Source organism: Dermacentor andersoni, chromosome 2 (genome assembly GCF_023375885.2).
Source record: "Dermacentor andersoni chromosome 2, qqDerAnde1_hic_scaffold, whole genome shotgun sequence".
In the NCBI taxonomy this organism is placed as follows: domain Eukaryota; kingdom Metazoa; phylum Arthropoda; class Arachnida; order Ixodida; family Ixodidae; genus Dermacentor; species Dermacentor andersoni.
This window is the reverse complement of record NC_092815.1, coordinates 47,364,929-47,390,117: the sequence shown is the minus strand read 5'-3', so window position 1 is coordinate 47,390,117 and position 25,189 is coordinate 47,364,929. Positions and strand designations below refer to the sequence as shown.

The 25,189-nt window shown below is 48.9% G+C and overlaps 1 long non-coding RNA gene across 1 annotated transcript; it reads right to left on the bottom strand.

Annotated features, from left to right (window-relative positions):
* Nucleotides 1-1,065: 1,065 nt before the first annotated feature.
* On the bottom strand, nucleotides 1,066-24,944 carry LOC129387716 (uncharacterized). Its single transcript, XR_008614902.2, has 2 exons — nucleotides 24,875-24,944; nucleotides 1,066-1,798 (listed from the first exon to the last, which is right to left on the bottom strand). It is a non-coding gene; the product is annotated as an uncharacterized lncRNA (long non-coding RNA).
* Nucleotides 24,945-25,189: the final 245 nt, after the last annotated feature.

Sequence of the window (25,189 nt, the reverse complement as noted above, 5' to 3'; positions counted from 1 at the left end):
ACATCGTGTACAGCTTGAAGGCTTGACGCCCGATTCCGCGGTATCAGCAGCGACAACGGCATTATAGTGCAGCGACCCTGCCGGCCCCACCGCCGTCGTGCGGAAGCCGCGTTGGTGTAGCGAACATCCTGTGGGCTGCGCCACGGCACGGCTACCGTATAAACAATCCGTAGCACGACCGCTCGCTGCCACCGTCAGATACGAATAAAAAAAAAAAAAAGGGCCTGGCACTGCTCACACGGGACTGGCGCGTGTTCCACTTATACAGAATCTATAGGACTGTGCTCTATTGGCGAAAGATTGTGATTGTCAGCCGGAAAAATGCCGATTAACCTGCACACGCGACTGAAACCCGGGGCCCAGTTTGACAGTGTACAAAAAATGTTAGTTATGAAGAAAAAAAAAACCGTCAACCATCTTCTTTGACTCGTTGTACATAAGTTCCTGTGTCGTGCCGAGCGCACGGCATTGCGGCTAATTTAATATTTCTCCTGTGATGTGTCGTGCAGAAGTATGGGTGCCCGGTGTCACCGTCGTTTTATAATAAGAACCCTTACAATGTGAGGTGGGTGTGCGGATTTAATTTGCAATGAGCAGAAGCTCGACGTTGCAATTAACACGTTATTTCAAAACAGTGACATCATTCTTAAAGTACGACGCACCTCCTTGTGACGTCTTAGATTTTGACGAAATCTGACCCAGGATATAGTTACTAACGGTTTGTTAAGAAGAAAAAGTGTATATTTCTAAAATAAACAAGATCCCAACCTGGCTAACAGAAAAAAGAAAGAAAACATGTAGTATATTACCTTGCTAAACTCGTGATGTTTCCAAAGTGGCGTTCTTGAACCGCGGTTTGTAAGCGAAATTCAAGCACAATACAGATACTTGGCTTTCAAGTTGTCCGTGAATAAGCCATTTTTTTCCTATAGCCAAGCGCACAGAGACTTCAGAAGGAATAACCTACCGGTTTAGCCTGACTCAGTGTCTTCCTGCGTGCCGCTAGAAGTCAAATCTTCCTATTGAACAGATTTAAACTGCGCCGAGGATTGCCAGAACAATGCGTAAGATGTAACTTTTTATTCGATGGCGAGAGTTTTCAACTTCTGCACGTTGTGGATGACAAGACAAAGGCATGTGGCTATTTGACTGACTTGCTCGTCGTTCTGAGTGAATTACTTTGAATTCTTAGCTAAAACATTAATGGCAGGGCGGTTTGCAGAACGACGTGGGCGCTATAGCAATGATCTCTCGCTCTTACGGTCGTCGCCGATAGTGCTCATGGCGCGCGGCGCGCCGATCGTTTCCGTCGGCCAGGTGACTATGTGATACAGCTACGACAACGGACACGGGTGGAATGTGTCAAAAGTTTAAAGGTCAATCCGCCCGTGACCGTTGTAGTAGCTGTATCGTGTAGTCAGTCTAACAGTAGTAGCTCTTCAAAGCTTTGTAAGTTAAGCAAAATAGATTGAATTCGATTGCTTCCTTAAGCACTTGCATAACATTCCAAGCAATGGCCGTGCTACATACAGGAGGCACTTCTTTTGACTGGCTTTTTACCTTTTGGCACAGACGGTAAACCGCACGAGGTAATGTCACGCGCTTCAATGATGAGCCGCATTTTCCTTTGTGTGCTCATTATACGCATGCGTGTGAAAACAGTTCCCCTTATTTGTCGTCCCCAATTGTCGGAGTCTTGGCAGCTCTTCACCAGTGGATTGGCGAGACGTCAACTTCCTTCCTGAAGCGTCGAATCGCCTATTGTTGTCGCCGCTGGTAGTGAAGCACCGCTCGAGACCTGCGCAAAAAGAGCTAACAATGGCAAGGCTACGGTCAGATGCAGATTCTTCTCATTAAATGCAAAACAAGGTTCTGCAACTGAAATCACACAACTGTGCATACGACGGTGCGTACGGCTGGCGGTTCACAGGCACATATATGTGACCTTGACGGAAGCAATAAACGGCGTTTTGTTTGAAGAAGCTGCGAAGGAGGAACGGAAGTGCGCGTGACGTATCAAAGCGAACAGTCTACACAGGTCGCGCGTACACTTTAATGGCCGTGTTAAAGATATTGCCACTATCTTAACCTATCTCAATGCCGCTGCTATCTTAAGCTATCTTAATCGTACTGACTGCGAATGTTATCATCGTGAACGAGCCTCAAAATCAAGGACGTAAGGACAGACAGACTGAGTGGGCATTATCAGGCTGATTTCTCGCAGATTTCTCGCAGATATCTTGCTGGGATCTCGCGGTTCACAAACATCCTGCCATGAGCGTTATAAGTACGCGTATTATCTGGTTTTGCTCAAGGAGGAACGGAAGTGTGCGTGACGTACCAAAGCGAACAGTCTACACAGGTCGCGCGTACACTTTAATGGCCGTGTTAAAGATATTGCCACTATCTTAACCTATCTCAATGCCGCTGCTATCTTAAGCTATCTTAATCGTACTGACTGCGAATGTTATCATCGTGAACGAGCCTCAAAATCAAGGACGTAAGGACAGACAGACTGAGTGGGCATTATCAGGCTGATTTCTCGCAGATTTCTCGCAGATATCTTGCTGGGATCTCGCGGTTCACAAACATCCTGCCATGAGCGTTATAAGTACGCGTATTATCTGGTTTTGCTCAAGGAGGAACGGAAGTGTGCGTGACGTACCAAAGCGAACAGTCTACACAGGTCGCGCGTACACTTTAATGGCCGTGTTAAAGATATTGCCACTATCTTAACCTATCTCAATGCCGCTGCTATCTTAAGCTATCTTAATCGTACTGACTGCGAATGTTATCATCGTGAACGAGCCTCAAAATCAAGGACGTAAGGACAGACAGACTGAGTGGGCATTATCAGGCTGATTTCTCGCAGATTTCTCGCAGATATCTTGCTGGGATCTCGCGGTTCACAAACATCCTGCCATGAGCGTTATAAGAACGCGTATTATCTTGTTTTGCTCAAGGAGGAACGGAAGTGTGCGTGACGTACCAAAGCGAACAGTCTACACAGGTCGCGCGTACACTTTAATGGCCGTGTTAAAGATATTGCCACTATCTTAACCTATCTCAATGCCGCTGCTATCTTAAGCTATCTTAATCGTACTGACTGCGAATGTTATCATCGTGAACGAGCCTCAAAATCAAGGACGTAAGGACAGACAGACTGAGTGGGCATTATCAGGCTGATTTCTCGCAGATTTCTCGCAGATATCTTGCTGGGATCTCGCGGTTCACAAACATCCTGCCATGAGCGTTATAAGTACGCGTATTATCTGGTTTTGCTCAAGGAGGAACGGAAGTGTGCGTGACGTACCAAAGCGAACAGTCTACACAGGTCGCGCGTACACTTTAATGGCCGTGTTAAAGATATTGCCACTATCTTAACCTATCTCAATGCCGCTGCTATCTTAAGCTATCTTAATCGTACTGACTGCGAATGTTATCATCGTGAACGAGCCTCAAAATCAAGGACGTAAGGACGACAGACTGAGTGGGCACTATCAGGCTGATTTCTCCCAGATTTCTCGCAGATACCTTGCTGGGATCTCGCGGTTCACAATCATCGTGCCATGAGAGTGAGATATGCAAATGAGAGAAAGGCAGGGAGGTTAACCAGACTTAAAACCTCCGGTTTGCTACCCTGCACTAGGGGAAGGGAAAGGGGAAGTAAAGACGGAAAGAAGAGCGTGACAAAAATAAAAGCGTGAGAAAAAAAATATGAAAAGGGATGAAATGGGGTCATTATAGTCTTTCTAATAGGCCACTGTCACGTAGAAAAGTCAACAAAGCCTTGACCGACTTTTGCTGCGACGACAGTTCACGTCGGCATTCCAAAACTGACTGTTCTGAAAGTGGCCTGTCGTCAAGGCGTGCCAACGTGGTCGCTAGTGACAGCCGGTGCGCGCTGTACTGAGGACAGTGGCAGAGCACGTGTTCGATGGTCTCCTCGCCGCCGCAGTGTCTGCAAGCCGCGCTGTCGTCCATACCGATTCGGAAGGCGAAGGATCTTGTGTAGGCGACACCAAGCCACAGTCGGCAAAGTACTGCTGTTTCTAGTCGAGAGAGTCCAGATGGGGGTCGAAGTCGAAGGGATGGGTCCAGTCGGTGTAGACGTGTATGTTTTAAGCTTGGTGTGTTCCATAAAGTTTTGATGGCTTCATTTGCAAGCACACGAATTTTCGTTGCAGCGTCTGTTCTTGAGAATGGAATGGAGTCTTGCAAGCCCTCCTCATGTGCAGATCGTGCTGCTGCGTCGGCAAGTTCATTGCCCATTATGCCACAGTGGCTTGGAATCCACTGCAATGTGATGTCGTGTCCTTGCTCGACGAGGTGGTGAAGCAGCAGTCTGATTTCTAGAACTAGTTGTTCGTGGGGTCCTCGGCGTAAGGCAGAAACCAAACAATGAAGTGCAGCCTTGGAGTCAGTGAACACGCTCCATTTCTTGGGTATTTCTTCAGAAATTACACGAAGTGCACAACGAATAGCAGCAAGCTCCGCGGCAGTCGATGTAGTCTGGTCAGAGAGTCGAATCTTTATGGTGGAAGGTTTTGCAGGAAAGATCACCGATCCTGCAGACCCATTCACCGTGGTTGAAGCGTCAGTATACAGATAATGATGATCGTTGTACGTCTCGTACAGCAAGAGCAGTGAAAGCTGCTTGAGTGCTGGAGACGAGAGTTGGGCTTTTGTTCGTATGCCTGGTACGATAAGTCGAACATTTGCTTGAGCCAAGCACCATGGTGGAAACGGAACTTTCGCTGGAGCTGTATAACCTGATGGAAGGTATGCACGATAGGGCAGGACAGTTTCACAAAAGGAAGCACGTGGTCGATCCTCCGGCAGTGTGGCTAGATGATGGGCAGGGGCTCGAGCAAGGTGTCTTACGTGTGCTCTGAGTGCTTCCATGACTATATGAATCTTGGCTGGGAAATCGTGTGCAATCGCAATGGTTTCAGCCGTTGACGAACACCGCGGCAATCCAAGACACACTCTAAGCGCCTGGGCCTGGACGCTTTCGAGTGTACGGATATTACTTCTGCAGGTGTTGGTCAGCACAGGCAAGCTGTATCGCAAATGCCCAAGAAAGAGCGTCCTGTACAGTTGCATCATTGCATGTACTGAAGTACCCCAGACATTTCCTCCAAGAAACTTAAACACATTAGAAATATCCGTCAGGCGCTTCTTTAGGTAGGCCACATGAGGACTCCAGCAGAGGTCGCGATCAATGATTACTCCTAAGAATCGGTGCGTCCTGACATAAGGAATGTTTTGACCGTCGATAGAGACATCGTATGATCTCATTGGCTTCCGGCTAAACGCGACCAATGCGCATTTTTCTGGCGAGATCTTGAGGCCTTGTTCATTTAAGTAGGCCGATGTTGACGTGGCAGCTTTTTGAAGCCTGGCGCGTACTTGCGGCCGTGTCACACCAGATGCCCACACGCAGATGTCATCGGCATACATTGAAATTTTAACTGTGTTCGGAAGTCGTTCCACGAGACCAATGAGTACAAGGTTGAAAAGCGTGGGACTCAAGACACCACCTTGTGGAACTCCGTGGTGCGTATAATATTGCGAGGTTGGGCCAGCTTCAGTGTTAAGAAATAGAGACCGCCTATGTAAATAACTGCGAGTCCAACGATATAATGGACCGCCTAGGCCCACCGATTCCAATGCTTCAAGTATCGCGTCATGAAGAACGTTGTCGTAGGCTCCCTTTATATCTAAGAACATTGTGACAGATAACCTCTTACACGTCTTTTGGTGTTGAACATAGGTTACCAGATCGATAACGTTGTCGATAGAACATCGGTGACGTCGAAAACCAGCCATGGCGTCCGGGTAGATTTCGTAATGTTCAAGATACCACTCAAGTCTGGCGAGGATCATTCGCTCCATTACCTTCCCAACGCAACTTGCCAGCGCAATTGGTCGGTATGAAGTAATCTCTAAGGGAGACTTGCCAGGCTTAAGAAGCGGTACCAGGCGGCTGAGCTTCCAATCTTGAGGAACTTTGCCCTCTTGCCAGGACTCGTTATAGATATGAAGGAGTGCACTTCGTGCCCGTTCACCAAGGTGACATAGCATGCGGTAAGATATGTCATCCGGACCAGGCGACGACGACCGATTACATAGGGCGAGCGCCGCGTCAAGCTCTTGCGTCGTGAAAGGCAGATCCATGCGTGAATCGCGTGAATCTGGAATACGGTTCAATGTAAGCGAACCTGCGCGAGTTGGCTGGCCCGCAATCATAGCACAGAAGTCTTCCGCCACATCAATGTCTTGTCGGCGCTGGAATAGTGCTAGGGCCTTAAACGGGAAACGCTGTTCCGGAACAGAACGTAGACCTCGCACAGTTCTCCATATTTGAGATAGCGGTTTGCGTGGATCTAGCGACGCACAAAATTTCGACCAACGCTGAGCCTCAAGTTTATCCATTCGGCGTTGTATCTTCTTTTGCATTCGCCTGGCTGTTCTGAGATCCTGAATTGACTTAGTGCGTCGATATCTTCTTTCGGCACGACGGCGAATCGCACGAAGCCGCTCCAATTCCAGGTCGAATTCAGAATACCTTGGAGAACACGTAAGTGTGCGCGTGGCCATCTGTGCCGTTTTCTTAATAGCTTGTTGAAGTCCACAAGAGAGGCCTTTGTGACAAGCGTCCTCAATCTGGGATTTAAAGACAGACCAATCTATTCTTCGTATCGTGGTGAACGTAGACGTGTTGGACATTCCCTTGATCTTGAGGTAAGTGGGGATGTGGTCACTTCCGTGCGTTTCAATGTCCAAAAACCACTTAACATGTGTGGCGAGGCGGTGGGAGACGAAAGTCAAATCGAGGCAGCTGCTGTACGTTATTCCCCGCAGAAATGTTGGACTCGCGTCATTCAGCAGGTAGAGACCATTGTTGGAAGCTAATGAAGCTAGTCGTCTTCCCGTCGCGTTAACCTTTGAGCTTCCCCAAATGGTATGGTGAGCGTTGAAATCCCCGGTGATAATCCATGGACCAGGTTGTGTTTTCAAGATGTCTTCTAGTCTTTTGGTGTCAAATCGACTTGATGGAGACAGATACACCCCCAAGAGTGCAAAGGTGACTTTCCTATTTTTAACAGTCATGCACACATACTGATTGTCGTCATGATGTTGCACTGGTTGGACGACGTAAGTGAGTTCACGGCGAATAAACACGACCACCTTGCTACTTTTGATGTCGCTTGATGAGAATATTGTCTCGTAGCCGGATAGTCTCATTGGATGGGATAATCTTGGTTCACAGATGACAATGATTGGAAAGCGGTTAGTGAGAACAAATTGACGAAAATCGGCGATGCGAGATCTTAGACCTCTCGCGTTCCACTGAAGGATCGACGCTTCTCTGACCTCCTTACGAAATGACTTGTGATTGTCAGTCATGGCTTCACTCAAGGCTTGCTAGGACGGGGCTCAGCGCGTCGAGCACTTGTAGTCCACTACGAGCAGATGGAGTGTCAATGCTTGTCAGCATGGCCCTGATGACATTCACAATGGATCGCAGCACCGGAATCATTTGGCAGTCGACTGTTGAAGCCTCACCGACAGAAGCGGGCTTCGATGGGAGCATCAAGCGTGGAGGCTCCTTAGAAGACTGAGAGCTTGTAAGCGCCGGCCACTCTTCCACGGGGGCAGCATTTCCCGTCGGAGGCGTCCTTGTGCTCTCGGGCGTTCTATATGAAGATGATGGCGTTGGCGCAAGCGGCGCACGAGCTCCACCCTGTCTTGAGTGTTTCCGTCGATGACGACGTCGACGCCGGATCTTTTCTGAGGCTTCTCTATGTGTTGAGTTATCCCTCACCATTTGCTTCAGAACTTCGAACTCTTTTTTGATTCTTGGGCATTCTTTAGACGTCGCTTCATGGGTGCCTTCACAGTTGCCACACCTAAAGTTTGTGGCATGGCAGACATCTACCGTGTGTGACTCCGCGCACCGGGGGCATATTGGGGAGTTTGCGCAGGCGCCCTTAACATGTCCGATCTTAAAGCACTTGTGGCATTGAAGCGGCTTTGGGATAAACCGTCGTACGACATGTCGGAAGTGACCGACCTTTACGTGCGAAGGGATGGAATCCCCCTTGAACACAATCTTCACACAACGGCTGTTGCAAGTCGGCATACGTGCGTGATGACCATTCCTTCGTATGCCGGTTTGATCAGAATTGGCAGGTCCGAGTTCGAAATAGCCAAGTCAACATCGTAGATCACACCTGCAGTGCAGGCCCCATCCATAGGTATGACCGATCGTACTTTTATGTTGCCCAAATCTGTTATCTGTCGTAGCGTCTCCAGCGTGGTTCCACGGGTTGTGTCGACAGCTAGAACATTCTTTCGTGTGTTCAGCCGGACTTCCTTGATTTCGTTTGGCGCCTTTCCCTCAAGAAAAACAGAGAGAGCTTGCCTGTTCAATACTCGAAGGTTGACAGAAGAATCCACTGGCATGAAGAGGATGGTGTGCGGCCAGCGTTCACTACCTGCCTGCATGGTTGACGTACTCGCTGGTGACGACGCCTTGATAAGCCTCCTTTTAGCCCTTCGGCTCTTCACCGACACGAAGCTGTCATCAGATGAGTCGTCACCTGTGATGGAGTAGACCTCTGTGTCTTCGCTGGTGCTGGACCAGGTGCCTCGTTTCCGTGAGGAACTTCTTAATGTAGTGATCTTGCCAGACGGGCCGGCAATAGGCTCTGCATCCATGGCCACAGGAGTAGGAGTCTCTCTTGAGCGGTCACTGGTGGTTGACCAGGTGCCTTGACTCATAGAGGAGATTGCCGTTGCAGACTTCTGGCAGCACGGGCCTGCGGAACGTTCCGCGTCCATCGCCTCAAGCCAGGACGCGGAAACTGCCCCAGAGACTGATGAAAATTTGACGAAAACTGGCTAGCTGGGACAGATGCGTGCCATGAGCGTTATAAGTACGCGTATTATCTGGTTTTGCTCAACACTGCTAGTGTGGAATAACGCACTCCAGTGCGTCTCGTACTCTGTGAACGCTACATGAGAGTTGACTGTATTGACTTTTATTAGCACGATGCGATGAACTGCGATCGATGAAAAAAAAATGAAGTTAAACCACGAATATAAAAAAGCTAAATCAAAATAGACTGCGAGTGAAAGGTGGACACGCTGCCGAGGGCCCGGGGCCTTCGCGCGTGCGAAAGACACGTGGCTCACTCAGCCAGCCGAGCTCCGAAGCGCCGGTGGGAAAGCGGACAGACGGAGTTCTCGTCCCGGGGGCGTGGTAACTGCCGCTGCCTGCGCCGCGGAATTACGGGAGCCGTGTCTTCCGATAAACGGCCTGTTTGCCTTTCTTCTTTATCTGTGCCCCATTCCATCCCCTCCCTCCCAATATTTCTTTATTTTTTCTCGTTCCACCTTCGCTCGCGTACCGGTGTCTGTTTGTTTACGGGCGGAAACGCAAAAAAGGAGAGAAGCGTTCCTCCGTCAGAACGGCCCATTGTTTCAGACGGCCTTCTCTCTCCCCCTTCCTTCCTTCTTTTCCTTTTCGCCGTAGGCAGCTTCTCTGAATGCAACGCGTAGTTGTAGTGTTATGCTCGCGCCCGGCCTGGGGGAAGCGAGTCTTCTGCGTGCGCCTTGCTAATTTGGTCGTCTCGTGCACGCCGCGATGTCTTTGCCTGAAGACTCTTCGTTCGATATCACTCCCCTTTAGCTTTTCCCTCTCTCTCTCTATCTCTCTCCTTCTTTTTCTGCTCTTGTTCCAACAGCGTCCTTTCACGAAACCGCCCCGTCCTTGTTTGCGCGCCCGCTTCGGATCCATAGATTTCGTTAGCTCCTTGGACGCGCGGAGCTAAATTCGATTTGCACCCTCTCCTGTGCGTGTGTGAGTGCGTGTGTGTGCGAGTTTGTTCCGTGAGCGCGGTGCGCGCAACGCCGTCCGCGATATAGACGAGCTCGGCGCTCTCGCTTGCCGCTCCTCCTCCGCGGCGTGTGTACAGGACCTAAAGGGGTCGGGGGTCGAAGAAGCAGGGCTCGTTTGGCCCGCCGCTGAATCGAATGACCGGCGGGGTGTCGTATAATGGGAGCCCCTTTCGCACCCGCCCGCCCGCGCGGCGCAAGCGCACAGGTGGCTCGATGGTCGTGTGTGTGTGTATATATACGAATGGGAGGCTAGCTTGCACACGTTGCGTCATGGTGTATAGGAAACAGAAAAGAAGAGCGAAACTGCCTACAGAGTCTGAATCGTTACTGGAGCCGCATTTCACCATCTGCGAACTTGTACGCACTGCACGTTTGGCGCTGATTCCACAAAGCCGCGCTTTTTTGTCTCCACGGAAGCTTCCCATTCCGAAAGGGGGAGAGTGAGCGAAACTTTGTTAAAAGCTTTTTTTTTTTTTTTGCCTACTTTCCCGTGTTTGGCGTGACTGCCTGCTGCGCTGTTGGGTCGGTTGCTATCTCGGCGGATATATTTGTGGATAAATATACAAACGTTATACGTGCGTCGAATGAAACTACCAGTGAACTGGCTTATAATAACCCATGTATGGGTAGACGAAGTATGCGCACCTCTGTTCTGCGTAACACAGAAAATAATATCCTACATAAAACTTGAACGTGTACTGTTGGCTTACAGGCATACCGATCCGTTAATTAATAGAATGGCGAATAATATTTAAAGGGTTCTTTGATTTACTTCATTTTCTTTGATCTAGCCAGTCGGTATGTGCTACTGGGGGCGTGCCCGTTCTTGGTAAATCTCCCAGAAGGGATATGTCCCGCTGTGGCACAAAAAGTACAGAATGCCTTAAATTGCTTGATACGCGTCGTATCAAAAAAAAAAAAAAAGGGGGGGGGGGGTTTACCTGCCAAAAACACGATCTGCTTATGAGGCACGCCGTAGTGGGGTACTCCGGAATAATTTGGCCCACCTTGGGTTCTTTAAGGTGCACCTAAATCTAAGTACACGGGTGTTTTCGCATTTCGCCCCCATTGAAACGCGGCCGCGTGGGTGTCGTATTTTTCCATGCATGCACCTTTTATCACGATTCTTCCATCGACAAACACGCATCACCTTCGTCCTTGTGACATTGCGACGTATGTACAGTGCCGTCGACTGCTGTGTAGAGCGCGCGAACGGCCGGCTTTACTCTGCGGGACGACACCTGGCGACGATTGATGGGTCTGAGACAGCGTGCACAGGAGCATGCGTGGCCTAATAAACATGCAAACTTGCGCGTGTTGCATTTAACCAGAGATGATGTTCGTAAGCGCCTTTGTTATCTCGGAAAAGTCTGTGAGCGCGCTTCATTCGTTGCGAAGGGACGAGCACGCGTTATCAGCCCATACGCTTCATTCTATGACATTTGCCGTGCCGCAAGCGCCCTTAGACCTAGGGCATATTAGGGTAAATAAAGGCGCTTTTCAACGTCGCCACTCGTCAAAAGCAGTTCTGCATATCTATTAGGCTGCTATTGCTCCTGGGCACGCTATCTCGGATCCAGCAACTGTCGTTAGGTGTCGTCCTGCAGAGCAAAACCGGCCACTCGCGCGCTCTACCCAGCAGTGCACGGCGCCGTACGTCTCATATTTTGCATCCGCCTGATTTGGGGTTTGTACTTCGGCTTAGCCTGTGAGCGATGTAGTGCACGAATATAAAAAATTGCATGACGATAAGGTTGTGACCTTTGGGGCGAATAAACATAAACGTTCCATAACATTACACGTCGCATAGCATGAAAGCCAACAAAATTGTACGGATTGCCGTTAGTTGTAAGGCATTTAATTTGCCTCTTCACTAAAGCTTCACTTCACATAGATCCCATCATGCGCGTTGGATCTGCATTTTTTTTCCCCCAAAAGCCGTTATTCCAAGTTATCGCTATCTGGAAAGTGCAGTCCCGCTGTGCGCCCCATACGTGATGCAGGCCTGAGCCTTGTCGACCCCCTTCGGAAGCGTCACTTGTATACGCCCGCGCAGTTCTTCTAGTATGCGCATACGGCACCATCAAGTGCGAGAATCGAATCAAATACTTTTTTTCATTGCAGCATTGAGCTGTACTATCGCGTTCTCGTACTCATCTTGAATAAAATAAAAAAAAGTAATTCCGATGGATTATGTTTGCGCTCAAGTGCAAAACAACGATCGTGGCGTCGTTGAAGCGCACGGTTAAATAACAAACGATGCTATATCCACAACTTCCATTGCCGCTTATATACTGCTCAAAGGTGTTTGTTCCTATTTTCTGGACGACCGGCACAGGCAGCCGAGTTGGAAGCGCGATGCCGTAAGGCCCTTCGGTGCGCGGCTTCCCAGAATGGAGGAGCGAGAGGAACGGGCGCATGCGCGGTGGCTCTGCTGGACTTGCCGGACAAAGAGGCGCCTGAAAGCGAGCGAGCGCTGAGCCGCGCATGCAGGCCCGCCCTCCGTGGCCAGCGCAGAGCGGTTGAATAGAGCGGTCCTGGGCGAAGCCATACAGAAAAGCCCGCGTGGCTCAGTCGTTCTTTTGAATGCACTCATCGCGGGGAGGGTTGGGCTACGTTCTGGCCCTAAGCCTGCATGATGCGACGCCCGGGAGCCGCTTTAATGCCCAGATGAAGACGCAAGCGAGCGCTCGATATCGATTCCAGACTGAGCGGTCAGTTTGTCTCGCCGTGGACGCGTGGAGCTTTCCGCGTCTTCTTTTCTTCTTGTGTTTTTTTTTTAATGCAGTGCCGCCATGCAAAGCGGATCGGAGATTCAAGCGTCTGCCTTTCGCTTTCTATCTTTGCTTCTAGCTTGTTTTTGTGCCGTTTTTAGCTTATACGTTCTCGCCAGGGCAAACAGCGGGATTCTGTGCGTCGATATTGTCGCCGAACTAAATTTCGATTTCTTGCAGAAGGCAAGAAAGTGAGACGAACGGACGTGAAACGAACAGACCGAGAAACTCGGACTGCTCCCCACTGCAGCCTCACCGCTCGCACGAAAAGGTGGCTTTTACAACGGCACGAGCAGCTCTAATATTGTATACGCGTATATACAACAGCATCAGAGGAGGATTTTGCATAACGTTACTGCCCCACTGCATCGCTACCTGTCAGACATCAAATACTTCCGTGCTATATAGTTAACAGCGTTGCGCATGTCGGGGTGTTGATGCTGAGATGCGGGTGCTTTCGCGTTCACACATGTAGGGAAACAAGTTTTGGCCGATCTCGTACATTAACAACTTCCCGGTGGCGGCCCTGCCGTATCAAAGCAGTAATAACGGCTAGGAAAGAGTGAGCTGGTATGTTTTGGCTAGTTCTCGCTAGTTCTGGCCTGCTATTCTACAAAGGGGAGGGAGGAAAGCGGGCAAGACAAAGTGATGAAACATGTGGATGATGAGCAAAGGAAAAATAAAAGGATGCGTATATACAAAGATCATTCACATAACACAATGGTGACTCTAGAGACTAGTAGAGTGTTCTACAAATATTCTATAGAACTGCACATTTAGTTGTCTTTTCTTGGTCGCGCCAAAGACGTTACCGCTGTAAGTGACTGGGATTGTTACGCCCGAGACGAATGAAGAACACGTTTGGTGATTGCGGCGGCATTCTACCGCAATGTGAACAGCTCTCACCGAAACTTCCGAACCGATCGCAGATTATTTTCTTTGGTAGGCGTTCGACAAAAACTTCCTTTCGCCACCAACTTTTCGCCACGAGCATTCTCCTTAAAAGTCGACGGAAAATTTTCGTTCCTGCCATTAAAGAGAAAGCAACGCGGAGCTTCAGATCAGTGGTGCAGGAAAACAACGCCTTCTAATCGGTAGGGCAGCCATGCAGGCAGTTGCCATGGTCGGCGAGCAACCTCTCCTCTTCTTCTTCCTCCTCCTCTTTGAAAGCTGAGGGGGCACGAGTGCTGTTCCAGAAGAGCGCCGACGCTTCCGGAGTCCATCGTCGCGGAGTGTGTGCAGTACTCCGAGGGACGGAATCATCGCACGGGGCTGGAGAAGAGGCCTCTCGTTTAGATTAGATGCGGGCGACAGAGAAAGAACGGCGGGGACGTCGGTGATCGACCAAGTGTGCGATTCTGTGCACTCGAGTGCAGGCTTCAATACCAGCTGCGACCTCCTCGGGCGAGGAAGGAGGACGCACGGTTTCCCCGCATTCCTCGACTCGGACAGTGATCCGTGCGCGCTGCGCGCTGTTGGCCATCCGCGAAGCTTGCCCCCCCCCCCCCCCCCCCACCTCCCCCCTTTCTTCTGTACGTGGCGTCAGCCAAGCGGTCCCAGCTCCGCGCTTGCCTGCGCTCTCGAGCGACCTCGGGCCGTACAGCAAGCGTCTCGGTTCGCTCGCTCCCTTGGAGACTTGAGCCACGAGCCGATGTAAGGGAGAACCGAAGGCCTAAAATTTCCTTAAGATGTTATTTTCCGCCCTTGTTCCTGTTCGTCGTATATACTCACCAGCAGCTAGCATCGTCACCTCCACTTTCTTCTAGCTTCAAGTTCGCCGACCGTCATTTTATTTGGTCCTCTTCTTCGCCATCGGACCTTCCATGTGTCTGGGTACTATACGACGTTGCCTCATTTGTCTCCTAATGCAGCAAACGGCCGCATCTGTTCCATGATCTCCCTGCTGCCTCTTGGTCGTTCTGCTGCGTTGGCATTTGACTCGCGCGCTTCTATTCTTAACGTCAAAGGCACGGGCGTCGGCCGCCGCCTCTAATGGCGTCTTTTCCGAGAAACCTCTGAAGGCTCTTCCTTGAAACCAGCTAGCGACAACAGGAAACCGCTCTGGTGTTCTAGGCTATTGCATGGGAGCGGTAAGTAAAGTGAGAGAAAAGATTTACAAAGATGATCACCGATATCTAACATATGTACGCGCCTATAGCTGTCAATGCTGCCTATATATACTTCATCAGTATAGTTCAGGGGCGTATACTTTGCAACGGTTATTTTCCATCGATTATATTCTTTCCTTATCGTCCTTTCCGCCGAATGGCCGAGCCCGCAGCATTTCAAGTCAAGATATGTTTACTTTTTTTCATCGAAAGGAAGGAACAGCCGCATAGAAGCTGCTACATACAGCTGCTTGACGGGGCGGCTTCCCCCAAGGTTTGGCAGCAGTGTTCAGCAATATACATTTTAACATTAGCTACAACAACAACATCAGCATACTTACGGATGAGCACACAACAAGAAAAAAACAACGAAGATATACGTAGCGGTAACGGGTAACGGTGTGCGCACGGTTTCGTGCGACGCAGCGACAAAGGCCAAGAAAGGGTGGAAGATGAAAGGAGCGGTTTCCAATGATACGACATCAGTACCGCATTTACAGGAAAATCCAAACAGTGCTTTACTAGAGAGTCAATCCCTCCCTTCTTCCTTCCTCTCCTTATGTGAAACACAGGTATTTGAATTCATAAACAAGGGAAAGCCGTAGCTTATAGAGCCTCAACGCGGGGGCTTGTTTTCGCACTGACGAAGTTCTCTTGTCGAAGCGTTGGCCCGTTGATGTGTACCTGGACCGCATTTAGATGGGGACTAAATGCAAAAACTCCGGTGTGCCGTGCATTGGGGGCACGTTAAAGATCCTCAGGTGGTCGAAATTAATCCGGAGTTCCCCACGGTGGCTTGCCTCATAATCAGATCGTGGTTTTTGGCACGCAAAACCCCAGAATTTAATTTTAGTTGGTTGTACCGGCCGTTCGTTTGAAATCTAGGTAAACAGCGACTTCGTTACAGTCGGGCTTCTCTTCTAAATGGCTGTTAGCGTGGCGATTTTGACTTATACACTCGTACTTACAGATAACTGCGCATTGCCCATATGTATAAATAATGGAACTCCCCTATTCACTTATTTCTTTATTAAGTTTGCTAAGCTGTAAGTACATTGTCTGCATCTGTCTATTAATATTCATTCATCAATGCTCTTATGATTAATGCCGCGACTGCGTGTTTGAATTCTCTGAGATAGTGGCATAATTTGTTGTATAGGAATTTCTCTTTCAAATATTTTTTTTTTTGTATCAATCGTACTGGAGTGCCTTGTCATGCTGTGTAGTGTAAGCAGACTTTTTTCACAGGCCCCTCTGTCTGTATTTTGTATACACGGAAAATAAAGATTGATGATTGATGGTAAATGAGTTCAAGAAAGAAGAAAAGTTCACGCACACGCATCGCGTTCATGGTTCAGTTCATTACAACCGGCCGTTAAACTTTGGGAGAAGGTTTGGTAGGGTAATAAATAAAGGTTTGGAGCAGTTGCAGTTATCCGGTGAGGCTAGTTTTTAGAGCGAAGTCCCACAATGCTCGGAAGACTCGGCTGTCGTCGGGATAGGATGCAGTGCCCGCTTTAAGGGCCACTTTAATTAAAGCAATTCGCCAGCGGTCCTGCTTTTTTCTATTATAGTCTGTTGTGCAAGATACGTGGCAAGATAAAAGAGAAAACTGGTGCATCGTGCTAGTGTAGAATTAGTTGTTGCTTGCGTCTGTATGTGGCGCACGTATATAGAAAAATTGAAGGTACTTCGTCACTTTGTCGTTTAGTGCTTATCAGTTAAATATTATAATCGCCGAACATCAACGAATATGTTCGATGCTAAAAGAATTGTACGCCTGTAAATCACAAGCACTTGTTATTGAATGAGTTAGTGACTGAGAAAGAGAGTTAATTATTTGAGAAAAAGCAGAGAGGTAAAAGAGGTAAAAGTCCTCTAGCCTGCTACTCTCCTCACTTGTTTCTGGATTTCACTGGATGTTGCCTATTGGGCGGCTATAGATAGCGATACGCATACAACCGTGCACATGTATACGGCATATGCGCTAACTGTTACCAAGGGTGAGTGCAAGTTCACGCAGCCGCTTTCGCTGCAGCAGTAGTAGCTTTCGGATCCCTTCTAGCGTTTATTTTTTTTTTAATACCAAACAAGAGGTAGAGAAGGAGGACAGGAACGACTTTAAGAGTCATAGGTTCGCCGGAGTCGTTAGCAGGAGTTACGTTTGTCGCCTTGTGCTTTAATTTTGTAGCGCGACACCCCAATGTCGCGGAACTCCCGGCTACACTCACATCACCGGAGAGAAGAAGATCGAGGACCAAATTTCGCTTAAAATTGGGGCCAGCTACCGAATTGCACGCACAATAAACTACGCCCGCCCGCGTCACTAGTTACTCGAAACGAGCTCGATCGTTCGGCCAAGCGGCGCCGTTCCCGATATCTATAGCTCCCGGAGAGCCAATCAGTCCGAGCTCAACCAGGCAAAACTGCCGGAGGACGGGAGGGCAGTTTTGGGAAAAGTCGGTTCCACGACGGTCGCTGTCCGGCGGCAGTTATTATATCCCCCGCGCGCGGGGAAAACGGTCGAGTTTGAGCCAGTTTACGCCATTTTAAGAGGGAGCGTCGAGGGGAAAAAAATAATAAAGAACAGGAGAAGAAATCTGCAGTGATGCCCACTACCGTGAGCGCTATAGTTTTCCCAAAACCGTGGGATGGGTGCTTGAAATCGAGCAGCGCCTCTTCGCTTTTATGGCCCAGTGTTTATATAGATCTCCACTCTCGGACAGGCATGTATACGCCGGCGTCGTCGGGACACTGTGGACGCCGATAGAGATAAGTAAAAGACGGGACGAAAATGAACCAACGGACGACAAAAAAGAAGTGCGGATTAAAAAAGAGACCTGCTTGTGTCCCTGTTTTAGATATATATATATTTATGTGTATATACATGGGCAGCTTTCAAGTAGTACTGCCTTGAGCCACATGTTCTCTTCGCGGTGTCTTTGTTCTTTTGTCGTTTCAAGCAGAAGTGGCTCGAGTTGCGCAAAAAGCACTTCATGGCTCTGAAGTACAGACGCTCCCCGTCATATAGCAACCTCCCCTCCTTTCCCCCTCTCTTCTCCATCTCCACTTTTCGCAGCCTCTTCGTTCGATAGCCGCCACGTTTTCTTGAGAAGCGCGAAACTGCTGCAGTGTGAGCACTGGATATGAGAAGGGTCCTTCCTCTGTCTAGGACAGTATATAGTCTGTTGATTAAAATGAAAAGAAAATGAAAATTCTCTGAAAGCGGGCAGGCCCCCTGAGAAAGTGCATTTTCTGCTCGGTTTCGTTTCGAGAAAGGAAGAAAGTGAACGGACATTTGGTGTGGTCACTAATGCTGTTGAGTGTCCTGCTTCTATGGCCGAGCTTATACTACTTGAAAGCTGTGATTCACCAGTATATACGTGAAATGCGCCAGATCCAGTCTACGTGCACAAGTGTACGAGTAGAGGAAAGGAAATGGAGTGGCGGAACTTAAGAGAATCGTTAGGAGCTCTGAGGCACTGAGCTCTTCAGCCCCAAGGGTCTACGCATTTGTCCTCCTGTTCCCCATTGAGCAGATTATAGAAACCCTTCCGGGGCGTGTGAGCTCAAGCCAGCAACCTTCTTCATCAAATTTGCTGAGAAAGGCGCCTGTGGGCATTAAATCAGGAGTCTTACGCAGCCGTTTCCAAAGCTTGAGATTCTGGCAACCGCAGCTATATACATCCATATGTTACGAGCGTCAGTACAATCACGTATACGCGACGATTTCGGAACCTATATCTTTTCCTTATTTTTTCCCCGGGGGGAAGGTATTCGCCGTCACAAAACCTTGAAAAGCATAGCTTGGCGTCGTTTCGCAGTTTGCAGACCGTTTTTCAAACACGCACTCCTCGACCCCCCCTCCGTCACTGCGCGAGCGGTTGGCGTAAAGGAAGAAGCCAAACCCGCGCACTCGCTGTGTGTATGCGCCGTGGCGCAACGCGCGCTGGCGGGTCCTCAAGTGCGTCCTAAGCAGTCGACGCCCTTCTCCTCGCTCGAAGGAGCTACAGGCTCGAGTGTTTGCTGCAGGCAACGCACACGCTTCGGCGGGCGCATTCTTCGAGGTCCTACGCCGTGACTCAAAACGCGTACGCGCACACATGCGTGGCCTCGTCCGTTCTGTAGCTCTCCCCGTTGTCCCATCTGGAGGAGGCGCGTCCAGGAGTCACGCCGACACGTCCGTTCAACGCCGTCCTCTCGCGAGTTTTTGCACCTCCCGCCCTGAATCAATGCCCGCACGCAGCCGACGCCGTCGTACACTCTCCACAACGCAGGCGCAGGTTTTTTTTTTTCAGCGTTCACGAACCCAGCCGCGCCCTCTGAGCACACACACACACGCACCACGAGAGATCACTTTTGAGAGGCCACCGCGCCGTTGACGCGAGTAGGGAGACCCGGGTCTTGTTCGACCCCGTTCGCCACTGTCTTGTTCTCGGGAGACATCTATTGTGCGGGCAGCGTGCGTGGTTGTGTTCGGAGGCGCCCTTAAATCAGGCGTCTAATGCTCGTCGTCCCTGGCCGCCTCGCTCGGGGCTGGCTGTAAGAGGATCACACTGGCTCGCCGCTTCAGATGCGCCCCGCGGTGTTGGGCAACTCCCGGACGCCCGTAACTTAGACTCCGGCTCACTTATTGCTGTCGGCGGTCGGCGCGCGGGAATCGCTGGGCTGCCGCGTGCGCATGCCGCTGTCGCCACAAAGACGTCTCGTGCGAGCACCACGTGGGCTGCTCTCCTACCTGTCTTCTTTCTTTCGCCCACCTCCATCCTCAAACCCCTTCCTTTGTTCTCTCTCTTTTTTTTTTTCACAGCAACAAGTGCGTGTGCTTGTGAGTCTGTGCATGAGCCCGCGTCTTCGTTTCAAAGGCCGGCCGCTTATTCGCATGAAAGGTCTACGAGAGTCACCCGTGTTGGGGCTGTCGTCGCCGATCTGAGTTCCTGACCGAGGATCCCGAGCAAGCTACGAAAGGAGGCAGCCAGAATATAATTTACGTGATCCGGCTCGCTTTATTCCGCCCCGTGTTGTTTTTTAGTGCTATACGGGAGGAGAGGTGAGTAGCAGTAAATAACCGTGAGAATGGGTTTAGCCTGTGGTGGTATGCACACATACTGCGAAGACATTCTGTGCCTCTTGCTATCCTAAGCTTCGTAGCATTTCTCTAAATAAGTGGCTCATATTAATGCGGCCGTAATTTTCTCTCAGTAATTTACGTGAAAGGCGAACACCTGGAAGGGGCTGTTTTCTCTGATCTTGATCTTATAGTGCACTATAAGAGCAAGATGGAAAACAGGTATGTCCGCTCCAGAAAAAAAATTAATAAAGAAAATCGGTTTCTTCACTCAGCTGCGTCAAAAGTTATGCTGTATATAGACGCCTCATCATGACGGAGTCCCCGCCTCCCTGCTCTCGACAAAAATATTTGTGTGATTTCCTGCGACTTGAAATTCAACGCGGCACAGACAGACACGAAACGAAGCACATACGAAACTTATGTCACGAGGGCTCGCGACACTGCAATCACTGGCGACGTCGACGACGTGGAAAGGCGTCGCGATTCGGTCAAAGCATCTGCAGTATCGCAAACGATGTTTCGCAAAGTGTGCAGGCCTCCAATGGCTGTGCAGAGATAAGGAAGTGATGCAGCACTCAGTGCGACGGGACGCCCTCGCGGACAAGGCAAGCCGACAAGAGCGGTTGCGAAACCACCGCCTTCTATATATATAGCAGTTCGCTTCGCTGTATTAACGGATAGGAGAGGTCTTAAGCAGCGTTGTGTACGAAACCATGGGTCTCTGCGGTCGTTATAACGCTCGAAGCGTACTTCAGTGAGCATTGCTAGCCCTACCAGCTGTCCAAATCGCTTTGCGATGGCTAGTAATGCAAGGGACGGACAGCCATTACAGCCGCACTTCACAGATCTCCCGGATGTGCGACCGCAACCATCTAACATCCACTGCAGGCAGAACAGCTCCCGCTCAGGACGCTGCGCTGATATTTTCTTTACGAATGTTGTTTTCTAATTGTAAGTTTTGAAGAAGTCAGTGGGGAAGCGGGCGCCCTGCAGCTGCAGTGCAGTCGCCGCCTTGATTCGCGCCTTTGGTTTTCCGCATCCAAATAGCGTCGACCTTTCCTCCTGCATTTGCTGCTTTCTCTACGGCCTTGCTGCAGTCCTGGCGTTTGGCAGTTCTGTCCAGCGCGGGCTGAGCCCGCATGCGTCGTATCAGCGAGATCAAGCCTTGAATTAAAGTAAACACTGGCTCCGCGCGCGAAGTCCTTGTCTTTGGATACGCAGGTAATTCTCTCGGGAAAGGCCGACGAGTGTGTGGAGAGACAACTTTGGGACTGTCGTGCCAGAAAGGAGTCAATTTGAAACTTTTGCTCGCTTTTTCTTTGATGGCGTGGCAACTGTTTTCAGAGAGACCAGAACAGCTGCTTATTATGAAACTATCCTGCAGTGTAAGCAATCAGAATAATTGGCGGCAGGCCGCTAGCCTGTGCAGTTATCCCGTACGTAGTTGTCGGACTTACAAGTATAATAGGATAGCGTTATGTAAACAAATGCTGCATATATAACATTCATGGTGGGCCGTTGTACTGATACGCAAAGTGAAACGGAGAGCAACCATTTTTTTCTTTTCGAAAGCTACGTATATGAGCCAGCGGTAACGTTTCGCGCAGGAACCACGAAAGGCTTGGCGCTTCATCACATGACATTTGGAAGTACAATTTTGTGCCTTAGTTGAAAAAAGTATGGGGTTTTACGTGCCGAAACCACGATCTGATTATGAGGCACTCCGTAGTGGGGGACTCCGGAAATTTCGACCACCTGAGGTTCTTTAAAGGGACACTGAAGAGAAAAGTGATTTCTTCTGCATCAGTAAATTACCTTTCTACGACACTGAAAACACCACTCTTAGCACAATAAGACGCTTGGTAAGCCTGAAAAAGCTCACAAACGAAAGACGGGTGGCGACGCCTCCTTGAAGTTTCCGCGCCTGGTCGCTGTGACGTCATGGATTTTGATGGCATCTTCTAGGGCCTACTTACTTATACAGCGGTACAGATTGACTACATTGTGTTCTAAAGGAACAGAGGCGATTGCCAGTAGCCGTCCGTTTGTTACCGTTAAGCAGTGCTATGCCGATTTTAAAGCTGCATTCCAATTCGGTGTTGAAAGTGAGAAACCCAGTGGAACGCCTGTGTCTGTCTCTGTGCCTGCAAATGTGAAAGCCATCTACGACATGATTATGGAGGACTGATGAATATCAGCTAGAGTATTACTGCAGATCTGGGGATGTGTGGACGTGAGAGAGTTGGTGCCATTATCCGTGACAACTTAGAAATAAGAAAGGTCGCGGCAAAGTGGATACCAAACCTTCTGAAAGTTGAACGACAAGGGAAACGTGCGGAGGCATCGATGGCTGTGTTGGAACATTCTGAAAAAAAAAGTCAGATTTTCTGGGCAAACTGGTAACTAGTAATGAGATGTAGGTGTACTGTGATGATCTCATCCCGATATGAAATTTCCTATTCTGCGTGGAATTCCTCGCCCTCGTACATGCCTGATACACAGACTGCGATTAGGCGTCGCCTTCACGCGCAAATATTTGCACATTATTGGACGGACAGACTCCCCGGACTGTTCAGTGTGCGGCGCTGTAGAGACTATGAACATGTGCTCGTGGTGTGCCCTGAGTATGCGCGCGAAAGACTGACAATGGCAGATACCTTGAGACATTTACACAATGAACCACTGTCGGAGGACCTCTTGCTAGGCGCATGGCCCCAGAGTTGGCAGACGACAGAGACAATGCGTGCTCTTTCACGTTTCCTAGGTGACACGGGCCTGGACTCACGCCTGTGATACCAGTTGTGTAATGTGTCCTTCACCTCGTTCCTCCCATTATCATCCCCCATTGTGAACCTTTTTCTTCCCCTCTTCCCCTTCCCTTACGTAGAGTAGCAGGCCAGATGCTCCATTATCCGGCCGACCTCTCTACATTTTCCAGTCAATAAAATACTTCTTCTTCGAGACATGGAACATATACATAGAACAGCAAAGCGGTTCCCCCATGCCAACGAAATTCCCTGTGCAAAGGTCGGTGCAGAAGCAAATGGTAACATTTCGGGGGGATAAAAATGGAGTTAGGCTGGTTTACTACCTTCAACAGGGTAGTAAACAGGGTAGGGTACTTTACTACCTTCAACAGCAACCATCAATGCAGCATATTATAGCGCTTTATTGACAAAGTTGAGGCGCGACATTAAGAAACAAATCGAGGAGCCATTCCACTCTGTGAAGGTGGATGACCAGCGACGCTGTAGCACATCACACAGGGTTGTGAAATGCGAAGGTTGTGGGTTCGGTTCCTACCTGCGGCAAGTTGTGTTTTCATCCACTTTAATTTCCATTCATTTAACTTTTCTTTATTTCATTTATTAAGCACAAGTACTTTCCCCTATGTTGTCCTTGGTGCCAGTGTTTGTTGGCTTCTTATGATATGAGTAATGAAAATCGGGCCCTGCGGTTAACCCCCTTCCTTCTCGTTTAGGGCTAGACAATGTTACATGTATTTATTTTCGTGGTTGTGACGATAGCTTTTTTACTGGCACTTCAAATCAAACTCTTCTAGGACAAACTGAGTGAAGTATTTCTTGTCTGGTTTTGAAATATTTACATTGAAGTCTCCAACGATGATCACAGGAGTAGTGTCATCACGGCTAACCCATGCAAAGTGCGTGGTCGTGAACTCGATATCAGACTTGGGTGTGCCTGGATATATATATATATATATATATAATGTCGCGAAGCACTTTGAGCAGAAAACGTTCGCGACTAGAACGTTGGAGCAGCGAGAGGTAGTGTAGCCGACCGAGCACCGAAACAAGGTTGTTCTTTCTCGTCGTCGCTGTCTCTCTCCTAGCCACAGCCCCACTGCTCCTTATTTTACAGTACAATATATATATATATATATATATATATATATATATATATATACGCAATGGGATCGGCTCACGCGCACGTTTTTTTTTATTGTTGACGCACAAACACGAAATATATACATGGAAATCTTGATTTATTAGTTTAAATTATTATTATTATTATTATTATTGGCGGAGTGCCTGAAGCCTGCTTCACCTCCACCGGAGCTCAGTGCGGTATTGCGCTACTTCCGGGATGGGTCCACATTTGTGCCAACGGACACGATAGTTGCATTTGGGGTAGAGGTATACAGCTTCGCTGTAAAAACGTCGATGAAAGCACTCAAAGGTTGTCATCCCGTCGCATTACAATGCCTCGTCGCGTATTGTAAGCGAAATAATGGCAAAACTGACTAGGTTAGGCTTTCAAGTGGTGCCCCGTCTGATCCCGGCCACGGCGGCCGCATTTAGGCGGGGGCGAAATGCGAAAACACCCGTGTACTTAGATTTAGGCGCACGTTAAGAACCCAGCGTGGTCTAAATTCCCAGAGTTTTCCACTACGGCGTGCCTGATAATTAGAAAGTAGTTTTTGCACGTAAAACCCCATATTTTTTTTTCTTTTTTGCCCTGTCCTGCCTATTCGCCCGGCTTGCCTCCTTCTTACTGTTATCTTTTCTCTAATTTCAAAAAAAAAAAAAAGACAAACATCTAAAGAGACAACGATTTGGGCGTGTTCTGGAAACAACCAATGCTGCAAAAGAGTGCTTATACCAGCAGACGGAAGAATATTGATTGCAGGGACTTATGAACATGTATGACAAATTGCACAAGTGCATTAGTTTCCTTGCGTAATATGTATAAAAGTGTGGTAGTTACAGCTTCCTAGATAAATTTCTTTTAGGTCAATACTTACCAGCGCCGCCCCGTAGTAGCAGCAGCGACATTAGCGTATACAGACGCGCTGACTTGGTGCCTGCTTTAATTTTCCAGGGTTTTCGAACACTTAATAATTCTACGCCACGTACAGGAGAGACCAAACAAAAATGAAATGACGTTTGGTTTCTTTGTTGTATTAATACTATTTCTATAGAGTTTGCGTTTCTACTATGATTGCGTTAGTTTTGATTAATTTTTATGCTTTGTACTGCTTTCATACTTACTGATGTACCCACTCCTGCTTGGGCCCGGAAAGGGTCGGCAGTATCTGTAAATAAATAAATAAATAAATAAATAAATAAATAAATAAATAAATAAATGCTAGACGCGAACACCGAGAATTGCCGCTTTTGTGCTGCGACCCGGCACGTCTGTGTGCCTTGCGCGTCGACTTTGTCGAGTTCAAGCAACCAGCGAGTGCCTCGCAGTCCAGCGGTAAACATGGCGCCCGTGATCGATCTTTTGTTGAGCTCAAGCGTTCAAGACGAGTCAGCGCGTTATTCATCCACACTGTGCAGAACGAAGTTGTCTAGATCTGC